Genomic DNA, 16,796 nt, shown 5'->3' with positions numbered 1-16,796 from the left:
CTAAAATATTTATCAAGACCAGGTTTAATTGATTGTTTCAGTGTGGACCCACATAACTACGTGATCCAAACCAGAAAAAACCCAGAATCCGTTCAACAAGTATGTGAAGAATGCGAATGTATGAGCCTGATCAGTGAAAATCTCAGGCCTTACCTAGACCTAACTTGCGTTGTCCTCTAAAATATTGATGGATACCAGGTTTCATTGACTGTTTCAGTGTGGTACTACATTACTACGTGATGCAATCCAGAAAAAGCTCAGGATCTAGCCATCAAGTATGAGAAATATGCGAAAGAATGAGCCTGATGAGAGCAAATCCCAGACCTATCCCAGACCTAACTTGCGTTATCCTCCAAAATATTGATCGAAACCTGGTTTAATTGACTGTTTTAGTGTGGTACCACATTACTACGTGATCCAAACCAGAAAAAACCCAGGATCTAGCCATGAAGTATGAGAAATATGCGAAAGTATGAGCCTGATGAGGGCAAATCCTAGACCTAACCCAGACCTAACATACGTTGTCCTCTAAAATATTTATCAAGACCAGGTTGTATTGAATGTTTCAGTGTGGTACCACATTACTCTGTGATCCAAACCAGAAAATAACGCAGGATCTGTTCAACGATTATGTGAAGTGTGCGAAAGTATGAGTCTGATGAAGGCAAATCCCAGACCTATCCCAGACCTAACATGCCTTATCCTCTAAAATATTTATCAAGACCAGGTTTAATTGATTGTTTCAGTGTGGACCCACATTACCACGTGAACCAAACCAGAAAAAACCCAGGATCCGTTCAAGAAGTATGTGAAAAACGCGAAAGTATGAGCCTGATGAGGTCAAATCCCAGACCAATCCCAGACTTAACTTGCGTTCTCCTCTAAAATATTGATCGAAACCTGGTTTAATCGACTGTTTCAGTTTGGTACCACATTACTATGTGATCCAAACCAGAAAATAACCCAGGATCTGTTCAACGAGTATGTGAAGTGTGCGTAGGTATGAGTCTGATGAGGGCAAATCCCAGACCTATCCCAGACCTAACTTGCGTTATCCACTAAAATATTGACCGAAACCAGGTTTAACCGACTGTTTCAGTGTGGAACCACATTACTACGTGATCCAAACCAGAAAAAAACCCAGTTTCAGTTCAACAAGTATGTGAAGAATGCGAAAGTATGTGTCTGATGAGTGAAAATCCCAGGCCTAACCTAGACCTAACATGCGGTGCCCTAAAAAATATTGATCGAAGCCTGGTTTAATCGACTGTTTCAGTGTGGTACCACATTACTATGTGATCCAAAGCAGAAAATAACCCAGGATCTGTTCAACGAGTATGTGAAGTGTGCGAAAGTATGAGTCTGATGAGGGCAAATCCCACCCCCACCCCAGACCTAACATGCGTTATCCTCTAAAATATTTATCAAGACCAGGTTTAATTGATTGTTTCAGTGTGGACCCACATAACTACGTGACCCAAACCAGAAAAAACCCAGGATCCGTTCAACAAGTATGTGAAGAATGCGAATGTATGAGTCTGATCAGTGAAAATCTCAGGCCTTACCTAGACCTAACTTGCGTTGTCCTCTAAAATATTGATGGAAACCAGGTTTCATTGACTGTTTCAGTGTGGTACTACATTACTACGTGATGCAATCCAGAAAAAGCTCAGGATCTAGCCATCAAGTATGAGAAATATGCGAAAGAATGAGCCTGATGAGAGCAAATCCCAGACCTATCCCAGACCTAACTTGCGTTATCCTCCAAAATATTTATCAAGACCAGGTTTAATTGAATGTTTCAGTGTGGTGCCACATTACTATGTGATCCAAACCAGAAAATAACGCAGGATCTGTCAAACGAGTATGTGAAGTGTGCGAATGTATGAGTCTGATGAGGGCAAATCCCAGACCTATCCCAGACCTAACATGCGTTATCCTCTAAAATATTTATCAAGACCAGGTTTAATTGATTGTTTCAGTGTGGACCCACATTACTACCTGATCCAAACCAGAAAAAACCCAGGATCTGTTCAACGAGTATGTGAAGTGTGCGAAAGTATGAGTCTGATGAGGGCAAATCCCACCCCCACCCCAGACCGAACATGCGTTATCCTCTAAAATATTTATCAAGACCAGGTTTAATTGATTGTTTCAGTGTGGACCCACATAACTACGTGATCCAAACCAGAAAAAACCCAGGATCCGTTCAACTAGTATGTGAAGAATGCGAATGTATGAGTCTGATCAGTGAAAATCTCAGGCCTTACCTAGACCTAACATGCGTTATCCTCTAAAATATTTATCAAGACCAGGTTTAATTGATTGTTTCAGTGTGGACCCACATTACTACGTGAACCAAACCAGAAAAAACCCAGGATCCGTTCAACAAGTATGTGAAAAACGCGAAAGTATGAGCCTGATGAGGGCAAATCCCAGACCTAGCCCAGACCTAACTAGCGTTATCCTCTAAAATACTGATCGAAGCCAAGTCTAATTGACAGTTTCAGTGTGGAACCACATTACTACGTGATCCAAGCCAGAAAAAAACCCAGGATCTTGTCAACGAGTATGTGAAGCGTGCGAAAGTATGAGTCTGATGAGGGCTAATCCCAGACCTATCCCAGACCTAGCTTGCGTGATCCTCTAGAATATTGATCGAAACCAGGTTTAATTGACTGTTTTAGTGTGGTACCACATTACTACGTGATCCAAACCAGAAAAAACCCAGGATCTGTTCAACAAGTATGTGAAAAACGCGAAACTGTGAGCCTGATGAGGGCAAATCTTAGACCTACCCCAGACCTAAGATGCGTTGTCCTCTAAAATATTTATCCAGACCAGGTTTCATTGAATGTTTCAGTGTGGTACCACTTTACTACTTGATCCAATCCAGAAATAGCCCAGGATCTAGCCATGAAGTATGAGAAATATGCGAAAGTATGAGCCTGATGAGGGCAAATCCTAGACCTAACCCAGACCTAACATGCGTTATCCTATAAAATATTTATCAAGACCAGGTTTAATTGAATGTTTCAGTGTGGTACCACATTACTATGTGATCCAAACCAGAAAATAACGCAGGATCTGTTCAACGAGTATGTGAAGTGTGCGAAAGTATGAGTCTGATGAGGGCAAATCCCAGACCTATCCCAGACCTAACATGCGTTATCCTCTAAAATATTTATCAAGACCAGGTTTAATTGATTGTTTCAGTGTGGACCCACATTACTACGTGAACCAAACCAGAAAAAACCCAGGATCCGTTCAACAAGTATGTGAAGTGTGCGAAAGTATGAGCCTGATGAGAGCAAATCCCAGACCTAACCTAGACCTAACATGAATTATTCTCTAAAATATTGGTCGAAACCAGGTTTAATTGACTGTTTCAGTGTGGTCCCACATTACTACGTGACCCAAACCAGAAAAAACCCAGGATCCGTTCAACAAGTATGTGAAAAACGCGAAACTGTGAGCCTGATAAGGGCGAATCCCAGACCTATGCCAGACCTAACTTGCGTTATCCTCTAAAATATTGATCGAAACCAGGTTTAACCGACTGTTTCAGTGTGGAACCACATTACTACGTGATCCAAACCAGAAAAAAACCCAGTTTCAGTTCAACAAGTATGTGAAGAATGCGAAAGTATGAGTCTGATGAGTGAAAATCCCAAGCCTAACCTAGACCTAACATGCGTTGTCCTCAAAAATATTGATCGAAACCTGGTTTAATCGACTGTTTCAGTGTGGTACCACATTACTATGTGATCCAAACCAGAAAATAACCCAGGATCTGTCCAACGAGTATGTGAAGTGTGCGAAAGTATGAGTCTGATGAGGGCAAATCCCAGACCTATCCCAGACCTAACATGCGTTATCCTCTAAAATATTTATCAAGACCAGGTTTAATTGATTGTTTCAGTGTGGACCCACATTACTACGTGATCCAAACCAGAAAAAACCCAGGATCCGTTCAACAAGTATGTGAAGAGTGCGAAAGTATGAGTCTGATGAGTGAAAATCCCAGGCCTAACCTAGACCTAACATGCGTTGTCCTCAAAAATATTGATCGAAACCTGGTTTAATCGACTGTTTCAGTGTGGTACCACATTACTATGTGATCCAAACCAGAATATAACCCAGGATCTGTTCAACGAGTATGTGAAGTGTGCGAAAGTATGAGTCTGATGAGGGCAAATCCCAGACCTATCCCAGACGTAACACGCGTTATCCTCTAAAATATTTATCAAGACCAGGTTTAATTGATTGTTTCAGTGTGGACCCACATAACTACGTGATCCAAACCAGAAAAAACCCAGAATCCGTTCAACAAGTATGTGAAGAATGCGAATGTATGAGCCTGATCAGTGAAAATCTCAGGCCTTACCTAGACCTAACTTGCGTTGTCCTCTAAAATATTGATGGATACCAGGTTTCATTGACTGTTTCAGTGTGGTACTACATTACTACGTGATGCAATCCAGAAAAAGCTCAGGATCTAGCCATCAAGTATGAGAAATATGCGAAAGAATGAGCCTGATGAGAGCAAATCCCAGACCTATCCCAGACCTAACTTGCGTTATCCTCCAAAATATTGATCGAAACCTGGTTTAATTGACTGTTTTAGTGTGGTACCACATTACTACGTGATCCAAACCAGAAAAAACCCAGGATCTAGCCATGAAGTATGAGAAATATGCGAAAGTATGAGCCTGATGAGGGCAAATCCTAGACCTAACCCAGACCTAACATACGTTGTCCTCTAAAATATTTATCAAGACCAGGTTGTATTGAATGTTTCAGTGTGGTACCACATTACTCTGTGATCCAAACCAGAAAATAACGCAGGATCTGTTCAACGATTATGTGAAGTGTGCGAAAGTATGAGTCTGATGAAGGCAAATCCCAGACCTATCCCAGACCTAACATGCCTTATCCTCTAAAATATTTATCAAGACCAGGTTTAATTGATTGTTTCAGTGTGGACCCACATTACCACGTGAACCAAACCAGAAAAAACCCAGGATCCGTTCAAGAAGTATGTGAAAAACGCGAAAGTATGAGCCTGATGAGGTCAAATCCCAGACCAATCCCAGACTTAACTTGCGTTCTCCTCTAAAATATTGATCGAAACCTGGTTTAATCGACTGTTTCAGTTTGGTACCACATTACTATGTGATCCAAACCAGAAAATAACCCAGGATCTGTTCAACGAGTATGTGAAGTGTGCGTAGGTATGAGTCTGATGAGGGCAAATCCCAGACCTATCCCAGACCTAACTTGCGTTATCCACTAAAATATTGACCGAAACCAGGTTTAACCGACTGTTTCAGTGTGGAACCACATTACTACGTGATCCAAACCAGAAAAAAACCCAGTTTCAGTTCAACAAGTATGTGAAGAATGCGAAAGTATGTGTCTGATGAGTGAAAATCCCAGGCCTAACCTAGACCTAACATGCGGTGCCCTAAAAAATATTGATCGAAGCCTGGTTTAATCGACTGTTTCAGTGTGGTACCACATTACTATGTGATCCAAAGCAGAAAATAACCCAGGATCTGTTCAACGAGTATGTGAAGTGTGCGAAAGTATGAGTCTGATGAGGGCAAATCCCACCCCCACCCCAGACCTAACATGCGTTATCCTCTAAAATATTTATCAAGACCAGGTTTAATTGATTGTTTCAGTGTGGACCCACATAACTACGTGACCCAAACCAGAAAAAACCCAGGATCCGTTCAACAAGTATGTGAAGAATGCGAATGTATGAGTCTGATCAGTGAAAATCTCAGGCCTTACCTAGACCTAACTTGCGTTGTCCTCTAAAATATTGATGGAAACCAGGTTTCATTGACTGTTTCAGTGTGGTACTACATTACTACGTGATGCAATCCAGAAAAAGCTCAGGATCTAGCCATCAAGTATGAGAAATATGCGAAAGAATGAGCCTGATGAGAGCAAATCCCAGACCTATCCCAGACCTAACTTGCGTTATCCTCCAAAATATTTATCAAGACCAGGTTTAATTGAATGTTTCAGTGTGGTGCCACATTACTATGTGATCCAAACCAGAAAATAACGCAGGATCTGTCAAACGAGTATGTGAAGTGTGCGAATGTATGAGTCTGATGAGGGCAAATCCCAGACCTATCCCAGACCTAACATGCGTTATCCTCTAAAATATTTATCAAGACCAGGTTTAATTGATTGTTTCAGTGTGGACCCACATTACTACCTGATCCAAACCAGAAAAAACCCAGGATCTGTTCAACGAGTATGTGAAGTGTGCGAAAGTATGAGTCTGATGAGGGCAAATCCCACCCCCACCCCAGACCGAACATGCGTTATCCTCTAAAATATTTATCAAGACCAGGTTTAATTGATTGTTTCAGTGTGGACCCACATAACTACGTGATCCAAACCAGAAAAAACCCAGGATCCGTTCAACTAGTATGTGAAGAATGCGAATGTATGAGTCTGATCAGTGAAAATCTCAGGCCTTACCTAGACCTAACTTGCGTTGTCCTCTAAAATATTGATGGAAACCAGGTTTCATTGACTGTTTCAGTGTGGTACTACATTACTACGTGATGCAATCCAGAAAAAGCTCAGGATCTAGCCATCAAGTATGAGAAATATGCGAAAGAATGAGCCTGATGAGAGCAAATCCCAGACCCAACCTAGACCTAACATGCGTTATTCTCTAAAATATTGATCCAAACCAGGTTTAATGGACTGTTTCAGTGTGGTACCACACTACTACGTGATCCAAACCAGAAAAAACCCAGGATCTGTTCAACAAGTATGTGAAAAACGCGAAAGTATGAGCCTGATGAGGGCAAATCCCAGACCAATCCCAGACCTAACTTGCGTTGTCCTCTAAGATATTGATGGAAACCAGGATTAATTGACTGTTTCAGTGTTGTACTTCATTACTACCTGATGCAATCCAGAAGAAGCCCAGGATCTAGCCATCAAGTATGAGAAATATGCGAAAGAATGAGCCTGATGAGAGCAAATCTCAGACCTAACCTAGACCTAACATGAATTATTCTCTAAAATATTCATCGAAACCAGGTTTAATCGACTGTTTCAGTGTGGTACCACACTACTGCGTGATACAAACCAGAAAAACCCGAGGATCTGTTCAACAAGTATGTGAAAAACGCGAAACTGTGAGCCTGATGAGGGCAAATCTTAGACCTAACCTTGACCTAACATGCGTAATTCTCTAAAATTTTTATCCAGACCAGGTTTCATTGAATGTTTCAGTGTGGTACCACTTTACTACGTGATCCAATCCAGAAATAGCCCAGGATCCAGCCATGAAGTATGAGAAATATGCGAAAGTATGAGCCTAATGAGAGCAAATCCCAGACCCAACCTAGACCTAACATGCGTTATCCTCTAAAATATTGAGCGAAACCAGGTTTAATGGACTGTTTCAGTGTGGTACCACACTACTACGGGATCCAAACCAGAAAAAAACCAGGATCTGTTCAACAAGTATGTGAAAAACGCGAAAGTATGAGCCTGATGAGGTCAAATCCCAGACCAATCCCAGACTTAACTTTCGTTATCCTCTAAAATATTTATCAAGACCAGGTTTAATTGATTGTTTCAGTGTGGACCCACAATACTACGTGATCCAAACCAGAAAAAACCCAGGATCCGTTCAACAAGTATGTGAAGAATGCGAAAGTATGAGTCTGATGAGTGAAAATCCCAGGCCTGACCTAGACCTTACATGCGTTATCCTCTAAAATATTGATCGAAACCAGGTTTAATTGACTGTGTCAGCGTGGTACCACATTACTACGTGATACAATCCAGAAACAGCCCAGGATCTAGCCATGAAGTATGAGAAATATGCGAAAGTATGAGCCTGATGAGGGCAAACCCTAGAACTAACCCTGACCTAACATGCGTTGTTCTCTAAAATATTTATCAAGGCCAGGTTTAATTGAATGTTTCAGTGTGGTACCACATTACTACGTGTTCCAAACCAGAAAAAACCCAGGATCCGATCAACGAGTATGTGAAGAAGGCGAAATTATGAGTCTGATCAGTGAAAATCTCAGGCCTTACCTAGACCTAACTTGCGTTGTCCTCTAAAATATTGATGGAAACCAGGTTTCATTGACTGTTTCAGTGTGGTACTACATAACTACGTGATGCAATGCAGAAAAAGCCCATGATCTAGCCATCAAGTATGAGAAATATGCGAAAGAATGAGCCTAATGAGAGCAAATCCCAGACCCAACCTAGACCTAACATGCGTTATTCTCTAAAATATTGATCCAAACCAGGTTTAATGGACTGTTTCAGTGTGGTACCACACTACTACGTGATCCAAACCAGAAAAAACCCAGGATCTGTTCAACAAGTATGTGAAAAACGCGAAAGTATGAGCCTGATGAGGGCAAATCCCAGACCAATCCCAGACCTAACTTGCGTTGTCCTCTATGATATTGATGGAAACCAGGTTTAATTGACTGTTTCAGTGTTGTACTTCATTACTACCTGATGCAATCCAGAAAAAGCCCAGGATCTAGCCATCAAGTATGAGAAATATGCGAAAGAATGAGCCTGATGAGAGCAAATCTCAGACCTAACCTAGACCTAACATGAATTATTCTCTAAAATATTCATCGAAACCAGGTTTAATCGACTGTTTCAGTGTGGTACCACACTACTGCGTGATACAAACCAGAAAAACCCCAGGATCTGTTCAACAAGTATGTGAAAAACGCGAAACTGTGAGCCTGATGAGGGCAAATCTTAGACCTAACCTTGACCTAACATGCGTAATTCTCTAAAATTTTTATCCAGACCAGGTTTCATTGAATGTTTCAGTGTGGTACCACTTTACTACGTGATCCAATCCAGAAATAGCCCAGGATCCAGCCATGAAGTATGAGAAATATGCGAAAGTATGAGCCTGATGAGGGCAAATCCTAGACCTAACCCTGACCTAACATGCGTTATTCTCTAAAATATTTATCAAGACCGGGTTTAATTGAATGTTTCAGTGTGGTACCACATTACTACGTGTTCCAAACCAGAAAAAACCCAGGATCCGTTCAACAAGTATGTGAAGAAGGCGAAATTATGAGTCTGATCAGTGAAAATCTCAGGCCTTACCTAGACCTAACTTGCGTTGTCCTCTAAAATATTGATGGAAACCAGGTTTCATTGACTGTTTCAGTGTGGTACTACATAACTACGAGATGCAATGCAGAAAAAGCCCATGATCTAGCCATCAAGTATGAGAAATATGCGAAAGAATGAGCCTAATGAGAGCAAATCCCAGACCCAACCTAGACCTAACATGCGTTATCCTCTAAAATATTGAGCGAAACCAGGTTTAATGGACTGTTTCAGTGTGGTACCACACTACTTCGTGATCCAAACCAGAAAAACCCCAGGATCTGTTTAACAGGTATGTGAAAAACTCGAAACTGTGAGCCTGATGAGGGCAAATCTTAGACCTAACGTTGACCTAACATGCGTTATCCTCTAAAATATTTAGCGAAACCAGGTTTGATGGACTGTTTCAGTGTGGTACCACACTACTACGGGATCCAAACCAGAAAAAAACCAGGATCTGTTCAACAAGTATGTGAAAAACGCGAAAGTATGAGCCTGATGAGGTCAAATCCCAGACCAATCCCAGACTTAACTTTCGTTATCCTCTAAGATATTGATCGAAACCAGGTTTAATCGTCTGTTTCAGTGTGGTACCACATTACTACGTGATCCAAACCAGAAAAAACCCAGGATCAGTTCAACAAGTATGCGAGGAATGCGAAAGTATGAGTCTGATGAGTGAAAATCCCAGGGCTAACCTACACCTTACATGCGTTATCCTCTAAAATATTCATCCAAACCAGGTTTAATGGACTGTTTCAGTGTGGTACCACACTACTGCGTGATACAAACCAGAAAAACCCAGCATCTGTTCAACAAGTATGTGAAAAACGCGAAAGTATGAGCCTGGTGAGGGCGAATCCCAGACCTATGCCAGACCTAACTTGCGTTATCCTCTAAAATATTGATCGAAACCAGGTTTAATTGACTGTGTCAGCGTGGTACCACATTACTACGTGATACAATCCAGGAACAGCCCAGGATCTAGCCATGAAGTATGAGAGATATGCGAAAGTATGAGCCTGCTGAGGGCAAATCCTAGACCTAACCCAAACCTAACAGGCGTTATCCTCTAAAATATTTATCAAGACCAGGTTTAATTGATTGTTTCAGTGTGGTCCCACACTACAACGTGATCCAAACCAGAAAAAACCCAGGATACCTTCAACAAGTATGTGAAGAATGCGAAAGTATGAGTCTGATGAGTGAAAATCCCAGGCCTAACCTAGACCTAACATGCGTTATCCTCAAAAATATTGATCGAAACCTGGTTTAATCGACTGTTTCAGTGTGGTACCACATTACTATGTGATCCAAACCAGAAAATAACCCAGGATCTGTTCAACGAGTATGTGAAGTGTGCGAAAGTATGAGTCTGATGAGGGCAAATCCCATACCTATCCCAGACCTAACATGCGTTATCCTCTAAAATATTTATCAAGACCAGGTTTAATTGATTGTTTCAGTGTGGACCCACAATACTACGTGATCCAAACCAGAAAAAACCCAGGATCCGTTCAACAAGTATGTGAAGAATGCGAAAGTATGAGTCTGATGAGTGAAAATCCCAGGCCTGACCTAGACCTACCATGCGTTATCCTCTAAAATATTGAGCGAAACCAGGTTTAATGGACAGTTTCAGTGTGGTACCACACTACTACGGGATCCAAACCAGAAAAAACCCAGGATCTGTTCAACAAGTATCTGAAGGGTGCGAAAGTATGAGTCTGATGAGGTCAAATCCCAGACCAATCCCAGACTTAACTTGCGTTATCCTCTAAAATATTGATCGGAACCAGGTTTAATCGACTGTTTCAGCGTGGTACCACATTACTACGTGATGCAATCCAGGAACAGCCCAGGATCTAGCCATCAAGTATGAGAAATATGCGAAAGAACGAGCCTGATGAAAGCAATTCCCAGACCTAACCTAGACCTAACATGAATTATTCTCTAAAATATTCATCGAAACCAGGTTTAATCGACTGTTTCAGTGTGGTACCACATTACTATGTGATCCAAACCAGAAAATAACCCAGGATCTGTTCAACAAGTATGTGAAAAACGCGAAAGTATGAGCCTGATGAGGGCAAATCCCAGACCAATCCCAGACCTAACTTGCGTTGTCCTCTAAGATATTGATGGAAACCCGGTTTAATTGACTGTTTCAGTGTTGTACTTCATTACTACGTGATGCAATCCAGAAAAAGCCCAGGATCTAGCCATCAAGTATGAGAAGAATGCGAAAGTATGAGTCTGATGAGTGAAAATCCCAGGGCTAACCTAGACCTTACATGCGTTATCCTCTAAAATATTGATCGAAACCAGGTTTAATTGACTGTGTCAGCGTGGTACCACATTACTACGTGATACAATCCAGAAACAGCCCAGGATCTAGCCATGAAGTATGAGAAATATGCGAAAGTATGAGCCTGATGAGGGCAAACCCTAGAACTAACCCTGACCTAACATGCGTTGTTCTCTAAAATATTTATCAAGACCAGGTTTAATTGAATGTTTCAGTGTGGTACCACATTACTACGTGTTCCAAACCAGAAAAAACCCAGGATCCGATCAACGAGTATGTGAAGAAGGCGAAATTATGAGTCTGATGAGTGAAAATCTCAGGCCTTACCTAGACCTAACTTGCATTGTCCTCTAAAATATTGATGGAAACCAGGTTTCATTGACTGTTTCAGTGTGGTACTACATAACTACGTGATGCAATGCAGAAAAAGCCCATGATCTAGCCATCAAGTATGAGAAATATGCGAAAGAATGAGCCTAATGAGAGCAAATCCCAGACCCAACCTAGACCTAACATGCGTTATTCTCTAAAATATTGATCCAAACCAGGTTTAATGGACTGTTTCAGTGTGGTACCACACTACTACGTGATCCAAACCAGAAAAAACCCAGGATCTGTTCAACAAGTATGTGAAAAACGCGAAAGTATGAGCCTGATGAGGGCAAATCCCAGACCAATCCCAGACCTAACTTGCGTTGTCCTCTATGATATTGATGGAAACCAGGTTTAATTGACTGTTTCAGTGTTGTACTTCATTACTACCTGATGCAATCCAGAAAAAGCCCAGGATCTAGCCATCAAGTATGAGAAATATGCGAAAGAATGAGCCTGATGAGAGCAAATCTCAGACCTAACCTAGACCTAACATGAATTATTCTCTAAAATATTCATCGAAACCAGGTTTAATCGACTGTTTCAGTGTGGTACCACACTACTGCGTGATACAAACCAGAAAAACCCCAGGATCTGTTCAACAAGTATGTGAAAAACGCGAATCTGTGAGCCTGATGAGGGCAAATCTTAGACCTAACCTTGACCTAACATGCGTAATTCTCTAAAATTTTTATCCAGACCAGGTTTCATTGAATGTTTCAGTGTGGTACCACTTTACTACGTGATCCAATCCAGAAATAGCCCAGGATCTAGCCATGAAGTATGAGAAATATGCGAAAGTATGAGCCTGATGAGGGCAAATCCTAGACCTAACCCTGACCTAACATGCGTTATTCTCTAAAATATTTATCAAGACCGGGTTTAATTGAATGTTTCAGTGTGGTACCACATTACTACGTGTTCCAAACCAGAAAAAACCCAGGATCCGTTCAACAAGTATGTGAAGAAGGCGAAATTATGAGTCTGATCAGTGAAAATCTCAGGCCTTACCTAGACCTAACTTGCGTTGTCCTCTAAAATATTGATGGAAACCAGGTTTCATTGACTGTTTCAGTGTGGTACTACATAACTACGTGATGCAATGCAGAAAAAGCCCATGATCTAGCCATCAGGTATGAGAAATATGCGAAAGAATGAGCCTAATGAGAGCAAATCCCAGACCCAACCTAGACCTAACATGCGTTATCCTCTAAAATATTGAGCGAAACCAGGTTTAATGGACTGTTTCAGTGTGGTACCACACTACTTCGTGATCCAAACCAGAAAAAACCCAGGATCTGTTTAACAGGTATGTGAAAAACTCGAAATTGTGAGCCTGATGAGGGCAAATCTTAGACCTAACCTTGACCTAACATGCGTTATCCTCTAAAATATTAAGCGAAACCAGGTTTGATGGACTGTTTCAGTGTGGTACCACACTACTACGGGATCCAAACCAGAAAAAAACCAGGATCTGTTCAACAAGTATGTGAAAAACGCGAAAGTATGAGCCTGATGAGGTCAAATCCCAGACCAATCCCAGACTTAACTTTCGTTATCCTCTAAGATATTGATCGAAACCAGGTTTAATCGTCTGTTTCAGTGTGGTACCACATTACTACGTGATCCAAACCAGAAAAAACCCAGGATCAGTTCAACAAGTATGCGAGGAATGCGAAAGTATGAGTCTGATGAGTGAAAATCCCAGGGCTAACCTACACCTTACATGCGTTATCCTCTAAAATATTCATCCAAACCAGGTTTAATGGACTGTTTCAGTGTGGTACCACACTACTGCGTGATACAAACCAGAAAAACCCAGCATCTGTTCAACAAGTATGTGAAAAACGCGAAAGTATGAGCCTGATGAGGGCGAATCCCAGACCTATGCCAGACCTAACATGCGTTATCCTCTATAATATTTATCAAGACCAGGTTTAATTGATTGTTTCAGTGTGGACCCACAATACTACTTGATCCAAACCAGAAAAAACCCAGGATCCGTTCAACAAGTATGTGAAGAATGCGAAAGTATGAGTCTGATGAGTGAAAATCCCAGGCCTGACCTAGACCTAACATGCGTTATCCTCTAAAGTATTGAGCGAAACCAGGTTTAATGGACTGTTTCAGTGTGGTACCACACTACTACGGGATCCAAACCAGAAAAAACCCAGGATCTGTTCAACAAGTATGTGAAGGGTGCGAAAGTATGAGTCTGATGAGGTCAAATCCCAGACCAATCCCAGACTTAACTTGCGTTATCCTCTAAAATATTGATCGGAACCAGGTTTAATCGACTGTTTCAGCGTGGTACCACATTACAACGTGATACAATCCAGAAATAGCCCAGGATCCGTTCAACAAGTATGTGAAGAATGCGAAAGTATGAGTCTGATGAGTGAAAATCCCAGGCCTAACCTAGACCTAACATGCGCTATCCTCAAAAATATTGATCGAAACCTAGGTTAATCGACTGTTTCAGTTTGGTACCACATTACTATGTGATCCAAACCAGAAAATAACCCAGGATCTGTTCAACGAGTATGTGAAGTGTGCGTAGGTATGAGTCTGATGAGGGCAAATCCCAGACCTATCCCAGACCTAACATGCGTTATCCTCAAAAATATTGATCGAAACCTGGTTTAATCGACTGTTTCAGTGTGGTACCACATTACTATGTGATCCAAAACAGAAAATAACCCAGGATCTGTTCAACGAGTATGACAAGTGTGCGAAAGTATGAGTCTGATGAGGTCAAATCCCAGACCAATCCCAGACTTAACTTGCGTTATCCTCTAAAATATTGATCGAAACCAGGTTTAATCGACTGTTTCAGTGTGGTACCACATTACTACGTGATCCAAACCAGAAAAAACCCAGGATCAGTTCAACAAGTATAAGAAGAATGCGAAAGTATGAGTCTGATGAGTGAAAATCCCAGGGCTAACCTAGACCTAACATGCGTTATCCTCTAAAATATTGATCCAAACCAGGTTTAATGGACTGTTTCAGTGTGGTACCACATTACTACGTGATACAAACCAGAAAAAACCCAGGATCCGTTCAACAAGTATGTGAAGAATGCGAAAGTATGAGTCTGATGAGTGAAAATCCCAGGCCTAACCTAGACCTAACATGCGTTATCCTCAAAAATATTGATCGAAACCTGGTTTAATCGACTGTTTCAGTGTGGTACCACATTACTATGTGATCCAAACCAGAAAAAACCCAGGATCCGTTCAACAAGTATGTGAAGGATGCGAAAGTATGAGTCTGATGAGTGAAAAAACCAGGCCTGACCTAGACCTAACATGCGTTATCCTCTAAAATATTGAGCGAAACCAGGTTTAATGGACTGTTTCAGTGTGGTACCACACTACTACGGGATCCAAACCAGAAAAAACCCAGGATCTGTTCAACAAGTATGTGAAAAACGCGACAGTATGAGCCTGATGAGGGCAAATCCCAGACCTATCCCAGACCTGACTTGCGTTGTCCTCTAAAATATTGATGGAAACCAGGTTTAATTGACTGTTTCAGTGTTGTACTTCATTACTACGTGATGCAATCCAGAAAAGGCTCAGGATCTAGCCATCAAGTATGAGAAATATGCGAAAGAATGAGCCTGATGAGAGCAAATCCCAGACCTATCCCAGACCTAACTTGCGTTATCCTCCAAAATATTGATCGAAACCAGGTTTAATTGACTGTTCTAGTGTGGTACCACATTACTACCTGATCCAAACCAGAAAAAACCCAGGATCTGTTCAACAAGTATGTGAAAAACGCGAAACTGTGAGCCTGATGAGGGCAAATCTTAGACCTAACCCAGACCTAAGATGCGTTATCCTCTAAAATATTTATCCAGACCAGGTTTCATTGAATGTTTCAGTGTGGTACCACATTACTACGTGATCCAATCCAGACATAGCCCAGGATCTAGCCATGAAGTATGAGAAATATGCGATAGTAAGAGCCTGATGAGGGCAAATCCTAGACCTATCCCAGACCTAACTTGCGTTATCCTCTAAAATATTGATCGAAACCAGGTTTAATTGACTCTTTCAGCGTGGTACCACATTACTACGTGATACAATGCAGAAAAAACCCAGGATCCGTTCAACAAGTATGTGAAGAATGCGAAAGTATGAGTCTGATGAGTGAAAATCCCAGTCCTAACCTAGACCTAACATGCGTTATCCTCAAAAATATTGTTCGAAACCTGGTTTAATCGACTGTTTCAGTGTGGTACCACATTACTATGTGATCCAAACCAGAAAATAACACAGGATCTGTTCAACGAGTATGTGAAGAAAGCGAAAGTATGAGTCTGATGAGGGCTAATCCCAGACCTATCCCAGACCTAACTTGCGTTATCCTCTAAAATATTTATCCAGACCTGGTTTCATTGAATGTTTCAGTGTGGTACCACATTACTACGTGATCCAAACCAGAAAAAAACCCAGGATCTGATCAACGAGTATGTCAAGTGTGCGAAAGTATGAGTCTGATGAGGGCAAATCCCAGACCTATCCCAGACCTAACTTGCGATATCCTCTAAAATATTGATCGAAACCAGGTTTAATTGACTGCTTTATTGTGGTACCACACTACTACGGGATCCAAACCAGAAAAAGCCCAGGATCTGTTCAACAAGTATGTGAAAAACGCGAAAGTATGAGCTTGATGAGGGCAAATCCCAGACCTATCCCAGACCTAACTTGCGTTGTCCTCTAAAATATTGATGGAAACCAGGTTTAATTGATTGTTTCAGTGTGGTCCCACATTACTACGTGATCCAAACCAGAAAATAACCCAGGATCTGTTCAACGAGTATGTGAAGTGTGCGAAAGTAAGAGTCTGATGAGGGCAAATCCCATACCTATCCCAGACCTAACATGCGTTATCCTCTAAAATATTTATCAAGACCAGGTTTAATCGACTGTTTCAGTGTGGTACCAAATTA

Source organism: Colletes latitarsis, unplaced genomic scaffold, assembly GCF_051014445.1.
Source record: "Colletes latitarsis isolate SP2378_abdomen unplaced genomic scaffold, iyColLati1 scaffold0002, whole genome shotgun sequence".
Taxonomy (NCBI): Eukaryota; Metazoa; Arthropoda; class Insecta; order Hymenoptera; family Colletidae; genus Colletes; species Colletes latitarsis.
Note: the sequence above shows the minus strand (reverse complement) of the source record.